The 15,722-nt window shown below is 43.4% G+C and overlaps 1 long non-coding RNA gene across 1 annotated transcript; it reads left to right on the plus strand.

Moving 5' to 3' along the window:
• Positions 1–12,471: 12,471 nt before the first annotated feature.
• Positions 12,472–15,511, plus strand: Gm41695. Its single transcript, XR_877311.1, has 2 exons — positions 12,472–12,603; positions 15,174–15,511. It is a non-coding gene; the product is annotated as a predicted gene, 41695 (long non-coding RNA).
• Positions 15,512–15,722: the final 211 nt, after the last annotated feature.

Raw genomic sequence — 15,722 nt, forward strand, 5'->3', positions numbered from 1 at the left:
TTTCTAGATCTTGAGTCTCCTCCTCCCCTTTTTTCTGGCATTTACAAGAGCTGATGGATTTTCTTCTAAAAATTGTCTCTCAACCACTCACTTTGAACATTCCCCCACAGCCGATCTAAAGTTGGATATTATTCTCTTCAGAATCAATTCAATTGCTACCTAATGCCGTATGAACAGGAGTGTCTTTGCTGAATAAATCCAGGCTTCTTATTCTGCATTCAGACAGAAGCAATGAATATTTTAAAAAGTGGTTAACTTTCATGTCAACTTACAGGACCTGAAAGCACCATTTGTTTGTTCAATGGAGCCATTGTATTTTAAATCCTATATTCCCGGTGACAGAAATCTCAATGCAACCTATGACCAACGTGTCATAAATTCTGCATTTTTAGAATCAAAATTAATGAAATTTCACTCTAATTTTTTTCATTATGATATCATAACATGCTTTATATAGTTGAAAGAAACATAAACTTGTAAAAAAAATCTCTTAAGACAGGGAGAGAATTATAGCATCACAGGCTTTTTTTTTCCCTTTGAAACTGAGTCATGCTGTGTAGCTCTGATTGGCCCAATCCTTCTGCCTCAGCCTCCTGAGTACTAAATTACAGATGCGTGCCTCCATACCCAGCTACAGACTTTGATCTGGAAATCGTGATCCATACCTGTAATTTTAGCATTCAGGAGATGGATACAGGAAGATCAGGGGTTCGAAGTTATCCTCAACTACATAGCAAGTTTGAGGCCAGCCTGAGTTACATTTGACAGTTAAAAAAACAAAAAATAAGAACAACAACAACAAAAAACCACCTACTCTTTTTGTTTTGTTTTGTTTTTCGAGACAGGTTTCTCTGTCTAGCTCTGGCTGTCCTGGAACTCACTCTGTAGACCAGTCTGGCCTCGAACTCAGAAATCTGCCTGCCTCTGCCTCCCGAGTGTTGGAATAAAAGGCGTGAGCCACCACGCCCAGCTAAAACCACCTACTCTTTATAAGATAAAGAAACAGAAATATAGTAAAATAGATAAAATCATCTCTTACCTCCAGCAAAGTAAGATTAAAAGGGGTAGGCAGAGCATGGAGACACACACCTTCAATCCTAGCACTCAAGAAGCAGAGCCAGGAGGTGCATCTATGTGAGTTCAAGGCCAGCCAAGGATATATAATGAGACTGGCTCTATATGGTTGTCTGAATGAGAATAACCCCAATAGACTCATGTGCTTGAATGCTTGGTCCCTACTTGGTGAAGCTGCTTTTAGGAAGGATTGGAAGATGTGGCCTTGTTGGAGGAAGTGTGTCACTGGCAGGAATGTGGTGGAGGGTTGAGGTTTCAAAAACCCACATGGGGTTCTCTCTCTCTCTCTCTCTCTCTCTCTCACACACACACACACACACACACACACACACACACACTCCTTCCTCCTTCCCTCTCTCCCCTGTGATTGTGGACTAGATGCCAAGTTTTCAGCTACTGCTCCAGCACCATCCTATCATGCTTCCTGCCATAGTGTTCATGGACTCAAGCCCCTGAAACCATAAGCTATTACATGCTTTCTTTTATAAGCTTGATCATGTGTCTTTTCATAGCAATAGAAAACTAAGACACACTATCTCAAAAAACCAAAACGTAATAGCTGCATGGCCAGGAAGCCAAGAATGTCTACAAGCAGGTTTCCTGTCTGTGACAGAGACGACAGCAGTACCTACCTTAGAAGGAAACATGGGAAAGAATCACACGTTCAGTAAATAATTGATGTGTTGTAGTGTCAGCCCCTTCTCCCATCCCAGCATTAATGTCTTTAGCTGAGAGACTTGCCCTTTCTCAGCATGCCCACACAGGACTAAGCCCTTGGCACTTTCTGTAAGACACACTGACACAGTGTGACATGGGGACACAGCCTCCTGAACACAACTGTGTCTCAGCAAACACTGCCCGGGCAGGAATTTTTGCTGCAGAAAAGCCAGTGTTGGTGGTGGTTCTTGTGCTGTGTGCAACTGTACCTCTAGGAATCTTTTCTAAAACATACTCATAGTAAATATAAATATTTGCATATATATTTATTGCAGCTCATTTGTACTAACAAAATGAGAAATATTGATTAACTAATACAGAATAGTCACATGTTAGAATACTATGAACTCATTACATAATAAGGAAGTATTAAATAAATAGCAACTGCCCCCAGCATTCTGCAAACTGCAGCTTTTATATGAATCAAATTCAAACTTTTTATAAAGTTTTATTAGAAGCCGGGCAGTGGTGGCTCACGCCTTTAGTCCCAGCACTTGGGAGGCAGAGGCAGGCAGATTTCTGAGTTCAAGACCAGCCTGGTCTACAGAGTGAGTTCCAGGACAGCCAGGACTACAAAGAGAAACCCTGTCTTGGAAAAAAACCAAAAAAAAAAAAAAAAAGTTTTATTAGAAACCAGCCACACCCATTGGTTTACATGTTTCTGTGCCTGCTTCTCTGAAGCAGAGGTGAGTAATTACAGAAACTACTTGGCTCATAAAGCCAAAATATGTGCTATACAAAAAGTTTGCCAACCCTATTATAGGCAATAACATATTAAAAAATTGTCTGGGAACCTGCACAATGGCACATGCCTTCTCATCTCAAATACAAGAGAATCCAAGGAGAGAGACTTACCTGATTCTGAGAGCTTGGTCTAGCCTGGGAAACACCAGGACCACCATCCCTTAAAAATGTGACTTGTCAGCTGGGTGTGATGGCTCACTCCTTTAATCCCAGCATTCCGGAGACAGAGGCAGGCAGATTTCTGAGTTTGAGGCCAGCCTGGTCTACAAAGTGAGTTCCAGGACAGCCAGGGCTATACAGAGAAACCCTGTCTCAAAAAAACAAAAAAAAAACAAAACAAAACAAAAATTGACTTGTCATGTAAGTATGATAGTTTAAAAACTAAGTCCAAATTGACTTTTCATTTTGACAATTATTATATCCAGTTACTATTCATATGATTGGGGAGAGATCTAATGATTTGAGCTTCCTTGTATGTGGCCTTAAACTCACTCTGTCACCAAAGCAGGCCTTGAGCTCTTGATCCCCCCTTTCTTTATGTCCCAAGTTCTGCAGGCAGATGCCACTGTGCCTAGCTAAGCTTTTTTTTTTTTTAAAGCAAATGTTAACTGAGAACTTGGTATGAATCAGGAACTATCATGTGCCCTGGAAAAGCAGAAGCAAAAATGATATGTGCTATATTATAATAGACATATTCAGGCTATAAATAGCCACTAGTCCAATATACACCTATATCCATAAATTGTAGTTTTTTTCCTGCCACTGTAATAAAATATCCCAATAAAAGCAACTTCAGATGTTTTTTTTAAAGATTATTTATTACGTATGCAGCATGTATGCCTGCAGGCCAGAAGAGAGCACCAGATCCCATTAAAGATGGCTGTGAGCCACCATGTGGTTGCTGGCAATTGAACTAAGGACCCCCAGAAGAGCAGATAGTGCTCTTAACCTCTGAGCCATCTCTCCAGTCCCAGATATGGTTTATTGTAGCTCACAGTTTCAGAATATATAGTCCATCGTGGCAAGAAAATGAAGGCAGCAGAGGCTGTGTCGGGAAGTCACATTCTGGCATTCGTAATCAGGAAGAAAGACAGCAATGAATGTAGGCTACTACTCCACTGCTCATCACTGATGCAGTCCAGCATCCCAAGCAGGGAATGGTGCCGCCCACAGTAGGTGGGTCTTTCTGCTTTAATTAGTGTAATTAAAATAATTCCCTCCAGGCATGCTCAGAGGCCCTTCTCCCAGATGACTCTTAGACACTGAGAATCACATATCCTATGTGAACTGTATCACAATGATAATGACAGTGTTAGTGGTAACTTTGCTGTGACTATTCAGCATTTATTCTGAAGTAGGCATTTTATATAAATGAGCTTGAAAATGCTCATTAACAAACTGAGCTGAAAGTATATCTTAGGAGTAGATCATGTGGTTAGCGTGTACATTTTTCAATTCCTAACACCAAACACAGGTACACAGTCATATCTTCGATTTACATATTGGTAGAAAAGATTATCAAATTTTCATTTAAAAGAAAACACCCTCACAATTAGTAAAAATAACAAGAATAACAATGAATCTTCCTTATAGTCCTTAGAAGTTAGTAATTCGTCAGGTCTCTAAGCATACTAAATACATTGTTACATGTTATGTGTCTACTAAGCTTACAACTAAAGAAGATCAGAAATTGAAGGTAATTCTCAGGTACATAGCAAGTTCAAGTCCAGCCTGGGATATGTAAGACCTTGTCACAAAATCATCATCATCGTCGTCATCGTAGTCGTCGTCATTGTCATCATCATCATCAAAACAAAATAAAACACTGAGAGACCAGATCTTTTGGGTTCAGATTCCATCTTAGAGAACCTAAGGTTGAACTCAAGTTAACTAACAGGTCAGTACCTAGCACCAGTTTCCAGGCTACCCCCCCCCCAACAAAACCTGCATCTAGCACCAGTTTCCAGGTTATTCCCCAACAAATCTGCAACCCCAGGTTACAAGCCTACTCCTGATACTTCACTTTCTAATCATAACCACCAATCAGGAGGAAAACAGAAGTTAAGTTTATGGTTTGACTCCCAGCACCAGCCAATTGTGTTAAAGGCCATAATGGCCCTACAATCAAATGTGTCCCAGGCTAGATACCCTCTTCTTAACTCTATATATGCTTGCCTGAAGCTGGGCTTGGGATTGAACCCTCCCATTCTACTGCATTAGAGACAGTGGTGTGGCCCAAGCTCCAGCTTATAAATAAAGACCCTAGCGAGATTGCTTTGGAGTTGACACCTTGGTGGTCTTTTGGGGCTTGCCGAACAGCCTCAACAACATCACCGCCACGATCACATATTACATACAGCAAAGACGCATCTGAAGGGGCAGGGCAATCTCCAAACCAACATTTAAGACAAAAAAGTAGATGTAGACAAGTTACTGTAAAACTCCTTTCAGCTGCCTCAAAAGCTCAGTTCTGTAAACCCAGGCTGGTAGGGAAGTGGTAGATCCATCCCTTTTTAAGTTTGCTCTGGCATGTATCCTAATTTGGGGGAAGGGTCTGGGATTCACCATCAAAATTTAAACCCCCTCTCCTTCCTCCTCCTGTTCTTGCTGGGCAGGAAAGCACAATGAAAAGGAGCTGGTGCTCATCATTGTGGCTAAAACCTATGATCCCAGTGTTTGAGAGGCTGAGGCAGGCGGATTATGAGCTACACAGCAAAACCCTGTTGCAAAAACTGAGAGATGAGAGAGAGAGAGAGAAAGAAAGAGAGAGAGAGAGAACAAATTCTACTATGTCCTGCATGTTTCCTTATCTTATTAAGCCAAATTTAAAGACTTATTCACAAGCAAAATCCTCATAAGTTAATAAAGATTTTTTTAAAATTTACTTTTGTGTGTGTGTGTGTGTGTGTGTGTGTGTGTGTAATGGCTATTTTGGTTGCCAACTTGACTAAAACAGGAGTTAAATAAAACCCAAGAAGCCGGTTATACCATTGAGGGACTTTTTCTTTCTTTCTTTTTACCTTTTTATCAATATTCTTAAATTTTATATCGCTCACCACAGTCCCATTCATCTCTTTGTCTCTTCATACCCACTGTCCATCCTTGCAAACTCCCCCACAAAATAAAAACAAAACAAAATAAAACAGTCTCATCTTGGAAGCTCACACTGTGTCCCTCAGTGTACCCTTTTGTACTTGTAAATGTTCACTGCAATGAGTCATTGGTCTGGTTCGAGGCCTCTGGCTTCTGCACATCATCAATACCGGATCCTCACCAGGACTCCTCTCGGATATCCTGTTGTGGTTCTGTGTCATGGGATCTGCAGGACCAGCCCCTTCACACACTGCAGCAGTTCATAGATGAGGTAGATCCTGTGGTGGACTAACTCAAAGCCCTGGATCTGGGCCTGGGTGTTAGCTGAGTCGGTCAGCCTACCAGCTGTCCCAGCACCCACACCACCAGGGCAAGCTCTGCAGCACTGCCCACCCCACCCCCCACTAGCTCATCCAATGCTGAAACTGGCTAGAGATGGGACCAACTCTCCCACTCTCAAGCCCTAGAGGAGGGTTAGAGGAGGAATCTCTCCTACACCCATGCCACAGAAAGACCAGTGGCAAGGTCAGATCTCCCAAGCCCATGCCCTCAGGGCTGCTCACCTGTGCCCACTGTGCTGCCCAGGTGAGGGGCAGACCCCACTCTCCTGAGTGCTACAGACTGTGAGGGGCAGGGCCACGAGAGGGGGCATTTCTCCTGAAGAGGAATTCTTTCTTAATTAAATCATTTTAAGATCATTTTAAGTGGGAAGATACACTTTCAATCCCTATCTTTTGAAATAGGAGGATACATCTTTAAAATCCAGATCCTTTGAGGTGGGAAAAAAGACCTTTAACCTGAGCAACACTTCCTGCTGGCATCCTATATAAAAGACATGGAGGAAGAAAGCTATTGTTCTTTACCCCGATTTCTCTGGCTCTCATTGTCAAGCCTGTTCCTCCCCTGGCATTAGAGCTGCCTCCTCCTCCTCCTCCTCCTCCTCCTCCTCCTCCTCCTCCTCCTCCTCCTCCTCCTCTTCCTCCTCCTCCTCCTCCTCCTCCTCCTCCTCCTCCTCCTCCTCCTCCTCCTCCTCCTCCTCCTCCTCCTTCTTCTTCTTCTTCTTCTTCTTCTTCTTCTTCTTCTTCTTCTTCTTCTTCTTCTTCTTCTTCTTCTTCTTCTTTTGGTTTTTCAAGACAGGGTTTCTCTGTATAGCCCTGGCTGTCCTGGAACTCACTTTGTAGACCAGACTGGCCTCAAACTCAGAAATCTGCCTGCCTCTGCCTTCCAAGTGCTGGGTAGAGCCTACTTCTTTGGGATTCTGGCAGATACTGAGGATCAGATGAGACATCCAGCCTCATGGACTGAACAACTATTGGATTCTTGACCCTTCCATTGGTAGACAACCATTGTTGAAGTAGCTGGACCACAGACTGTAAGCCAGTCTAATAAATCTAATTCTGATAATGATAATAATAATCATTATATTATATTATATTCATTCTATACATCCTTTTCCTGTAGAGTCTACAGAACCCTCACTAATACAGATTTTGGTACCAGAAGTGGTTCTAGAGACACAGAAGTATAAAGATAAATTTTAAAAGTATCTGGAATAGGCTTTCCAATTTGCCACACCTATAGTTACTGAAGCCTCTCCTAGAATCTCAGGAGTACTAAAAGCTCACGATGTGAACTATCTTACAAACTTAGGGAGAGAAATGTGCTTAATTATCCTGATTCACCAACTGTGAGAGGCAACATATTTGGTGATTTCTGTATATAAAATTTGACAATTTGTAGGAAAATATGATACTGGTTGGTTGCTCCTAGAATCTCTGGATAAATTGACAAAGAAAAAGAAGGCACTCTGTGTTCAAATTAACAGATTTCTAGCATCTCAGAATATGGTGAAGGACAACAGTGAACTCAGTGATAAAGTGGACAGGCTCCAAATGCACAGACACAGTGTAAAGGTTTCTAAGTGTGCCCTGGAAGGGAATCTTCTCTCCAGCAGCCACAGAGCTCAAGTTGCAGGAAAATCAATCAGAAGCCCTCATTATAAAATTGGCTGAATTACAGCGAAAATTCAAGTCCCAGCCTTGGAGGGTGTCGGTGGTTATTAAAGGGCATTAATTGGTATAGAATGGGATCCAGCAACTTGGGATGGAGATGCATGGGAAGACTCTATTGAGACTGAGAACTTTGAACCCTCAGATTCTCAAGGGTTTATCTCACCTGGGGAAGTAGTCTCTCCACCCTCAGCAGAAGATATACTTCTACCCATATTCCCTGAAATATTGCCTGTTCCACCTTTGACTGAGGAAATGACTCCTTCATTGTCTGCTAAACCAGCAGTGACTTTCTATAAAGGAAATGTCAAGTAAGACAATACGGATGCACCCCACAACACACCAATATTTCTCTCTAGACTTATGTGATAGTTTGTATATGCTTGGCCCAGGAAGTGGCACTATTAGAAGGTGTGTCCTTGTTGGAGTAGGTATGGCCTTGTTGCAGTAGGTGTGTCACTGTGGATATGGACTTTAAGACCTTCATCCTGGCTCTCTGGAAGCCAGTATCCTGCTAGCAGCCTTCAGATGAAGATATAGAACTCTCAGCTCCTCCTGCACCATGTCTGCCTAGATGCTGCCATGCTCCCACCTTGATGATAATGGACTGAAACTTTGAACCTGGAAGCCAGCCCCAATTAAATGGTGTCTTTTATAAGACTTGCCTTGGTCATAGTGTCTGCACACAGCAGTAAAACCCTAAGACATAGCCAGACTAAAGTCCAAGCAGGCCCCTAGAGGGGAGAAAATATAGTCCATGAGGAAGTGAGCTATAATATGAAAGAGGTTAATGAGTTTGCTAATTCATTCAAGCAGATATCTGAGAACTATGTGTGGGAATGGACTTTAAGGGTGTGAAATAATGGTGGGAGGAACATAAAACAAGATCTGAGTTTATTGATATGGGCCACCTTAGTGGAGACTCTAGGTTTAATGCGGAAGCTTGGACAGAAAAAAAAAAGTGTCAAGAGTTTGAATGGACAGCTGACATTTGTCAAAAGATGACCTACTGAATAGGAGTTGGAGATGCCTGATCCTGGATGCCTGGAGATGCCTCCAAAAGCCTGAAGATCCCTTGGCTTAGTGTTGATGAAGGGATTTTAAGGCCCAGGGAAATTGCAATGCTAGAGTGGATATGCTGTGGAAATCCTAATCCTCCACAGTTTGAAGGCCTAGAAGGCATGCCCTTCACTAACCCTATAAGATAAGAAGAATTCATCGTTGCCCTTTTCCTTGTGCCAAACCTCAGAGATGCTGCTGCTATTGAGTGAATTAAATGCAATGGGTTTAACTGGGCCCAGTGGTAGCAGGGGCCAGGTGGCAGCACTGAATCACCAAAGGCAAGGTGGTTGTGGTTATCGTAATGGACAGCACAGAGAAAACAATGCCCATGATGGCCTAACCCATAATATGGTCGGCACAGGCAACGTGATTTTATGGTAGCAAGACTTGTATGGACCTTTGGTACTGGGCAATTAATCATAATGTTTCCAAGTACATAAGAAGCCTACTGCATTTTTATTTGATCTGTATAAGCAGAAAGATCCTCAAACAAATGACAGAAAGGCCGCATTGGATCATGGCAAAAGAGAACCTTGGCTCATCAACCAATTTTGACCTCAGCCAGTTTGCAGACCCAGAACCCCTGGAAAGAAGTGACAGCCAGGTTCACCCGTGGAAGGACTGTGATAAAAATCCCTAAGAGTTTTACTGTTAGCCTTTCCTCAGAAGGACCTATGGCCTTTTACAAGGGGAACTATACAATGAGGGAACAGAAACAGTCAGCATTTTCAGGATGTATTGGAAGCGGGCTGTGAATTGACCCTGATTCTGGGAGACCCCAAGAAACATGGCCCCCCAACCAAAGTAAAGGCTTATGGAGGTCAGGTGATTAATGGGTCTCTAGCTTAAGTCTGAAGGTTCAGTGGGTCCCCAAATTGATTCTGTGGTTATCTCCCCAGTCCCAGAGGGTATAATTGGCATAAATATACTTAGAAGTTGGCAGAATTCTCACATTGGTTCCCTGACCTGTGGAGTGAGGGCTATTATGGTTGGAAAGGCTAAATGGAAGCCTTTAGAATTGCCTCTGCCAAGGAAAATAGTGAATCAAAAACAGTATTGCATCCCTGGAGAGGCTGCAGAAATTAATTTCACCATCAAAGACTTTCTTGAAAGTTGCAGGGGTGATGACGGTTCCCACCACATCTCCTGTTAACTCTCCTGTCTGGCCAGTGCAGAAGACGGCTGGAGAATGACACTTGACTATTGAAAACTCAATCAAGTAGTGATCCAGTTGCAGCTGCTACTCCAGATGTGGTGTCCTTACTTAAGCAGATTAACACATCTCCTGATAACAAATGTCTTTCTCAGTACCCATCTATAAGGACCACCAGGAGCAATGTGCTTTCAGTTGGCAAGGCCAGCAAGTATACCTTTACAGTTTGCCTCAAGGATATATTAATTCTCTGACCCTGTTTCATAACTTGGTTCAAAGGGATGTTGGTGAGCTGTCTCTTCCACAAAATATCACATTGGTTCATTATATTGATGATGTTATGATGTAGGCCAAGTGAGCAGGAGGTACCAACCACTTTGGACTTGTTAACACACAGGTACATCAGAGGATTCAAAATAAATTCAACCAAAATTCAAGGGCTTTCTACCTCATTGAACTTCTTAGAAGTCCAGTGATGTAGGGCATGGGGAGAGGGAGAGAGAGAGAGAGAGAGAGAGAGAGAGAGAGAGAGAGAGAGAGAGAGAGAGAGAGAGACTGGAGAGAGAGAAAGACTGGAGAGAGCACATTCCTCACTTGGGTGTGTTACTCCAGCCTATATACCAAGTATCCTGGAAAGTTGTTAACTTTATGTGGGGCTTGGAACAGAAAAGGGCTCTTCAATAGGTCCATGCTGTCGTGAGGGCTGCTCTATCACTTGGATCGTAGGGTCCAGCAGACCCAGTGATACTCGAGGTGTCATTGGTAGATGGGGAAGATGCTTGGAGCCTTTGGCAGGCCCCTATAGGAAATACCTCTGGAATTTGGGAGCAAGGCTCTACCATCATCTGCAGACTACTAGTCTACCTTTGAGAGACAGTTATTGGACCTTAGTGAAAACTGGAAGTTTGACAATGGGCCTCCAAGTTACCATGTGACCTGAGCTGCCCATCACGAAGTGGGTTATCTGACCCACCAAGCTATAAAGTAAGATGAACACACAACTGTCTATTCTCTAATAGAAGTGGTAAATACATAATCAGGCCTAAGCAAGTCCTGAAGGCACAAACAAATGACATGAGGAAGTTGCCCAAATGCCTGTGGTTTCTACTCCCCTTACAATACCATCTGCTGACAGCCATGCATCCATAGCCTGTGGGGCATGCTCCATGATCAGTTGACTGAGGAAGAGAAAAGACTAGGGCTGGTTTTCTGTCAGCTCTGCACATTTGCAGGCATCACCCAGAAGCAGACAGCTGCAGCATTCACTGCAGCTCCTTTCTGGGACAACCCTGAAAGACCCAGGCAAAGGGAACTCTTCACAGGGATAGGGGTGGGACAGAACTTCAGGTAGTACGCATGGTCATTCACTTGGTTTGGAAGGAGAAATGGCCAAATGTGTGATTGTTCCCTGACTCTTGACCTATAACCACTGGATTGGCTGAATGGTCAGGGCCTTGGAGAGTGAGTGATTAGAAGATTGGTAAGACATCTTGGAAAGCAGTATGTGGCTAGATCTCTCCAAATGGGCAAAAGATGTAAAGATCCTTGTGTTCCATGTAGATGCGCATCAAAAGGAGAGGAGGAGTTTACTTCAGCAGAGGAGGAGTTCAATAATCAAGTAGATAGGTGTGGATATTCAGCCTCTTTTCCCAGCCATCCCTGTCATTGCCCAGTGGACCCATAAACAAAGTGGCCATGATGACAAAGATGGAGGTTATACTTGGCCTCTACAACATGGACTGCCACTTACTGAGGTTGACCTGTCTACAGCTAATACTGAATGCCAGATATGCTAACAGCAGAGACCAACACTGAGCTCCAGGCACGACACCAGCAGTGACCAGCAGTGACCAGCAATGATCTGGGAGAGGTTGACTACACTGACTCACTTCCTGCATGGAATCGACAATGCTTTGTCCTTATTGGAGTAAATTCTTTTGTTTTGTTTTGTTCTTTTTCAGATGAAGTTTCTCTGTGTAGCCCTGGCTATCCTGGAACTCACTCTGTAGACCAGGCTGGCTGCAAACTCAGAGATCTATCTGTTTTTGCCTCCCAAGTGCGGGAATTAAAGGTGTGCACCACCACCTCCCGGCCTGGAGTAGATTTTTACTGTGGTTATAGATTTGCCTTTCCTGCACCCGTTGCCTCTGCTGAAGTTCATACACGAACTTACAGATTGCCTTTTCCATCATCATAGTATTCCACACAGTATTGCTGCAGATCAAGGAACTCACTTTACAGCCAGAGAAATGTACCCCATGTTCCCCACCATCCGGAAGCTAGCCTTATAGAAACACACAGTTGCCTTTTGAAGACAGTTACAGTGACAGATAGCAGCAACCTGGAGGGCTGCGGCAGTACTCTCCCAGAGGCAGTATCTGCTTTGAATCAGCATCCAATATAAGGTATGGTTTCTCCCATAGCCAGGATACACAGTTTCAGGAATCAAGGGATGGAAAAGGAAATAGTTCCACTCACTGTCACCCCTAGTGACCCACTAGGAAAAAAATTTGCTTCCTGTTCCTGCAACCTTAAGTTCTGCTGACCTAGAAGTTTTGTTTCCAGAGGGAGGAGTGCTCTTGCCTGAAGCTACAACAAACATTCCATTGAACTGGAAGCTCAGACTTCCCCTTGGCCTCTTTGAGCTTCTGATATCCTTAAACCAACAGCCCGAGAAAGGGATAACCGTGTTTGGAGCGTTGATGGATCCAGATTACCAAGGGGAAATTGGGTTGCTCCTCCACAATGGAGGTAAGAGAGATGTCTGGAGTGCAGGGATCCTTTAGGGCATTTCTTGGTACTACCACATCCTGTGGTTAAAGTCAATGGGAAACTACAACCACCCAATCCAGGCAGAATGAGAAAGGGCGCAGACCCTTCAGGAATGAAGGTATAGGTTATAGGTCACTTCTCCAGGAGCCTAGGGCAGCTAAGGCCACATGACCAGTGACAGAAATGAGGATTATCATTTACATGCGTTCCTCTACTACTTTGTAAAGAATTTATTTGTACAGATATTTACATTTTCTTTCCCCAATTTCTTTATCATGTAATGTAACATCAATTAAGAGAATATCAGCGGTTATCATATTTAACTTTGAGATGCTTAAAAACTGTTCCTCAAGAGACACTGCTACCTATACTAAATTTATAATGCATTAGTGGTTGTATGAGTAGTTATATCATGGTGGGCATAATTATGACCTGGTTATTACTTTCATTTGGAAACTAAGTCTGATAGAAGGAGATGTGCTTGTGTGCCAAGTTGACAAGAGGTAGACTTGTGACTATATCTGGAATGAGCTAAAACCCAAATGGCTGGGCACATCTGTGTGGGATGGATAGATAGATAGATAGATAGATAGATAGATAGATAGATAGATAGATAGATGAAATAGGAAGGCCCACTTTTAGTCTGGATCTTTGAGGTGGGAAGATACACCTTTAATATGGCCCACATCTTCTTTAAAGCCTATATAAAGGACATGGAAGAAGGAAGCTTCTGCTCTCTCTGCCTGCTCGCTCGGCTCTGCCTCTCACTGGTCAGCTCACTCCTTCCCTGGCATTAGAGCCTCCATCTTCAGAATTCTGGCAGATACTGAAGACCAGCTGAGACATTCAGCCTCATGGACTGAACAGCTACTGAATTCTTGGACCCTCCATTGATAGACAGCCATTTTTTGACTTGCTGGACTGCAGCCTATAAGCCGTTTTTAATAAATCCCCCTATATAGGCAGGGGAGGGGAGGGGAAGGGGAGGGGAAGGGGGGAGGGGAGGGGGAGGGGAGGGGAGGGGAGGGGAGGGGAGGGGAGGGGAGGGGAGGGGAGGGGAGGGGAGGGGAGGAGAGGAGAGGGAGACTCTTGGAACTGGAGTTACAACCCTTTGGTGAGCCATTGATGTGAGTGTTGGGATCTGAATTCCAATCTTAGAATTGAGTAGCAAGTGTTCTTAATCAGTGATCCATCTTTCCAACCCCTAAAAAGAGTGGGGTTTTTTTGTTGTTTTTTTTTTAAGATTTATTTATTATATCTAAGTACACTGTAGCCGTCATCAGACACTCCAGAAGAAGGCACCAAATCTTGTTACAGATGGTTGTCAGCCACCATGTGGTTGCTGGGAATTGAACTCACGACCTTCAGAAGAGCAGTCAGTGCTCTTAACCGCTTAGCCATCTCTCCAGCCCCTTATTTTGTTTTTTGTTTTTATAGAAAGAGTTGAAATGAGCCCAAGGCTACCATGTGTGAAATGAACAAAGCACTCACTTCAGGGATCAAATTAAAGAAAGATTTTTAAAAAAGAAACTCAGTCACCGAGATAAATATTGTAATGCACTGTCTTAATGAATCAGTTGGCAAACCACAGATATCTAGCTGCTCTCTGCAGTTTGGAACCAGAATCAGTCCTAGGGATGAGGCCACAGAGACAGGGATACACCTTGTCCTTATTTCAGATGTTTAGATTCTATTCATTGTGGAGTTTGCTCTGTTTTATTTTTAACTAGTGGTGAATTAAAACAAAAAATAAAAAAAACTACCTCAGGGTTCTCTTTAAATTTCGTGCCTTTCCTGTTTTGCCCTAGTCGTGGTCTGACCAGGAGAACAGAGGAAAAGAAGGTAATCTGTGGTTTAAAGATTGGGGAATGGGGTCAAGACCTCCAGCAGCAAAGTTAGAGGTTCCGTTTTCTCCCGCTGCGCGCGCACTGTGCCCTGGGCGCCCTCGTGCCAGTGAAGGCTGCTCTTTCATTGAGCTCCTTCTCTGGCTTGGCAGCTGTGCTCACTTACATATGCAGGTTCTGGAATGCCGGGAGCTGTGTGGCAGCCAAACCCTTTCCTCTCCCTTCTCAAACGTGACGTTCTCTGTAATTCAGCTACAGACACCTCTTTCCTCAGCCTTCTCACCCAGGGAGCCTGATCAAGGAATCTAAGAGCTAAGCCTCATTTGCCTTCTCTGAGTATGCAAGTGAATTTGCATAGATCTTGTGTCCAATTGCATTCCCCTCACAGGGGCCATTTAGAATAAAAACAACATTCATGAATCAAAACGGAGCTTGTTCCATTCTTTCTCCGTCAAAGTATAGAGTAAGTAAAAGATACCACTGTGAGAACAGCAATGGTATTTGCCAGGGCTGTGCTTAGTTTTAGAAGCAGCCCGATTGGATGGCATTTACTACCTTAGAACTGGCACTTAATATTTACAGCTTTAACCCTGAAGAACACAATCACTCAGAAACTGAAAGAGCCACCCCTTACCCCTACCCATTCTGGAGAAATTGGAGCCAAGAGCTCCTAAAGGCTGAAACTTTCCTCTTTTGTTCCTACAGGTCGCTCACTCCTCGCAGCCTGGAAGGCCCCGATGGTCCAGATGGTGGGTTTCTCTGCGGGAGATTTCACAGCTGAAGAACCAGTTATAAGAAGAAAGATAACTTAGTGCTCTCGACCCCCATAGCCCCACACCCTTCACCTTTAGGAGCTGGGAGAACCAGAACAGGAAAAGGATAGCTTAGGGTCCTTGCTACCCCGGATTTCATTCAGAGAAAAAGCACCCAGTGGACAGGGCAGTCTTGGAATTCCAAAGTGAGCTAGAGATCATATCAAAAAAATAAAAACCAAAAAACCCGAAAAACAAACAAACAAAAAACAGTATTATAAATAACGAGAGCCAAACATAGAACTGTTTTGAAAATATAGAACTGAAAGTAGGAACATGTTAACCTGTCTACAGCACTGTTTGAGAGAAAATTTCTCTGACCGAGGATATGAGGTACATCTGGTGGCAGGTAGACAGTTCAAGGGGAAAGAGTGGCTTAGTCCTTTATCATAGCTTTAAAAAAAAAGTCATTTGTGAAATTTATCTCTCAATATAATGTGAT

This window comes from Mus musculus, chromosome 18 (genome assembly GCF_000001635.26).
Source record: "Mus musculus strain C57BL/6J chromosome 18, GRCm38.p6 C57BL/6J".
NCBI lineage: Eukaryota > Metazoa > Chordata > Mammalia > Rodentia > Muridae > Mus > Mus musculus.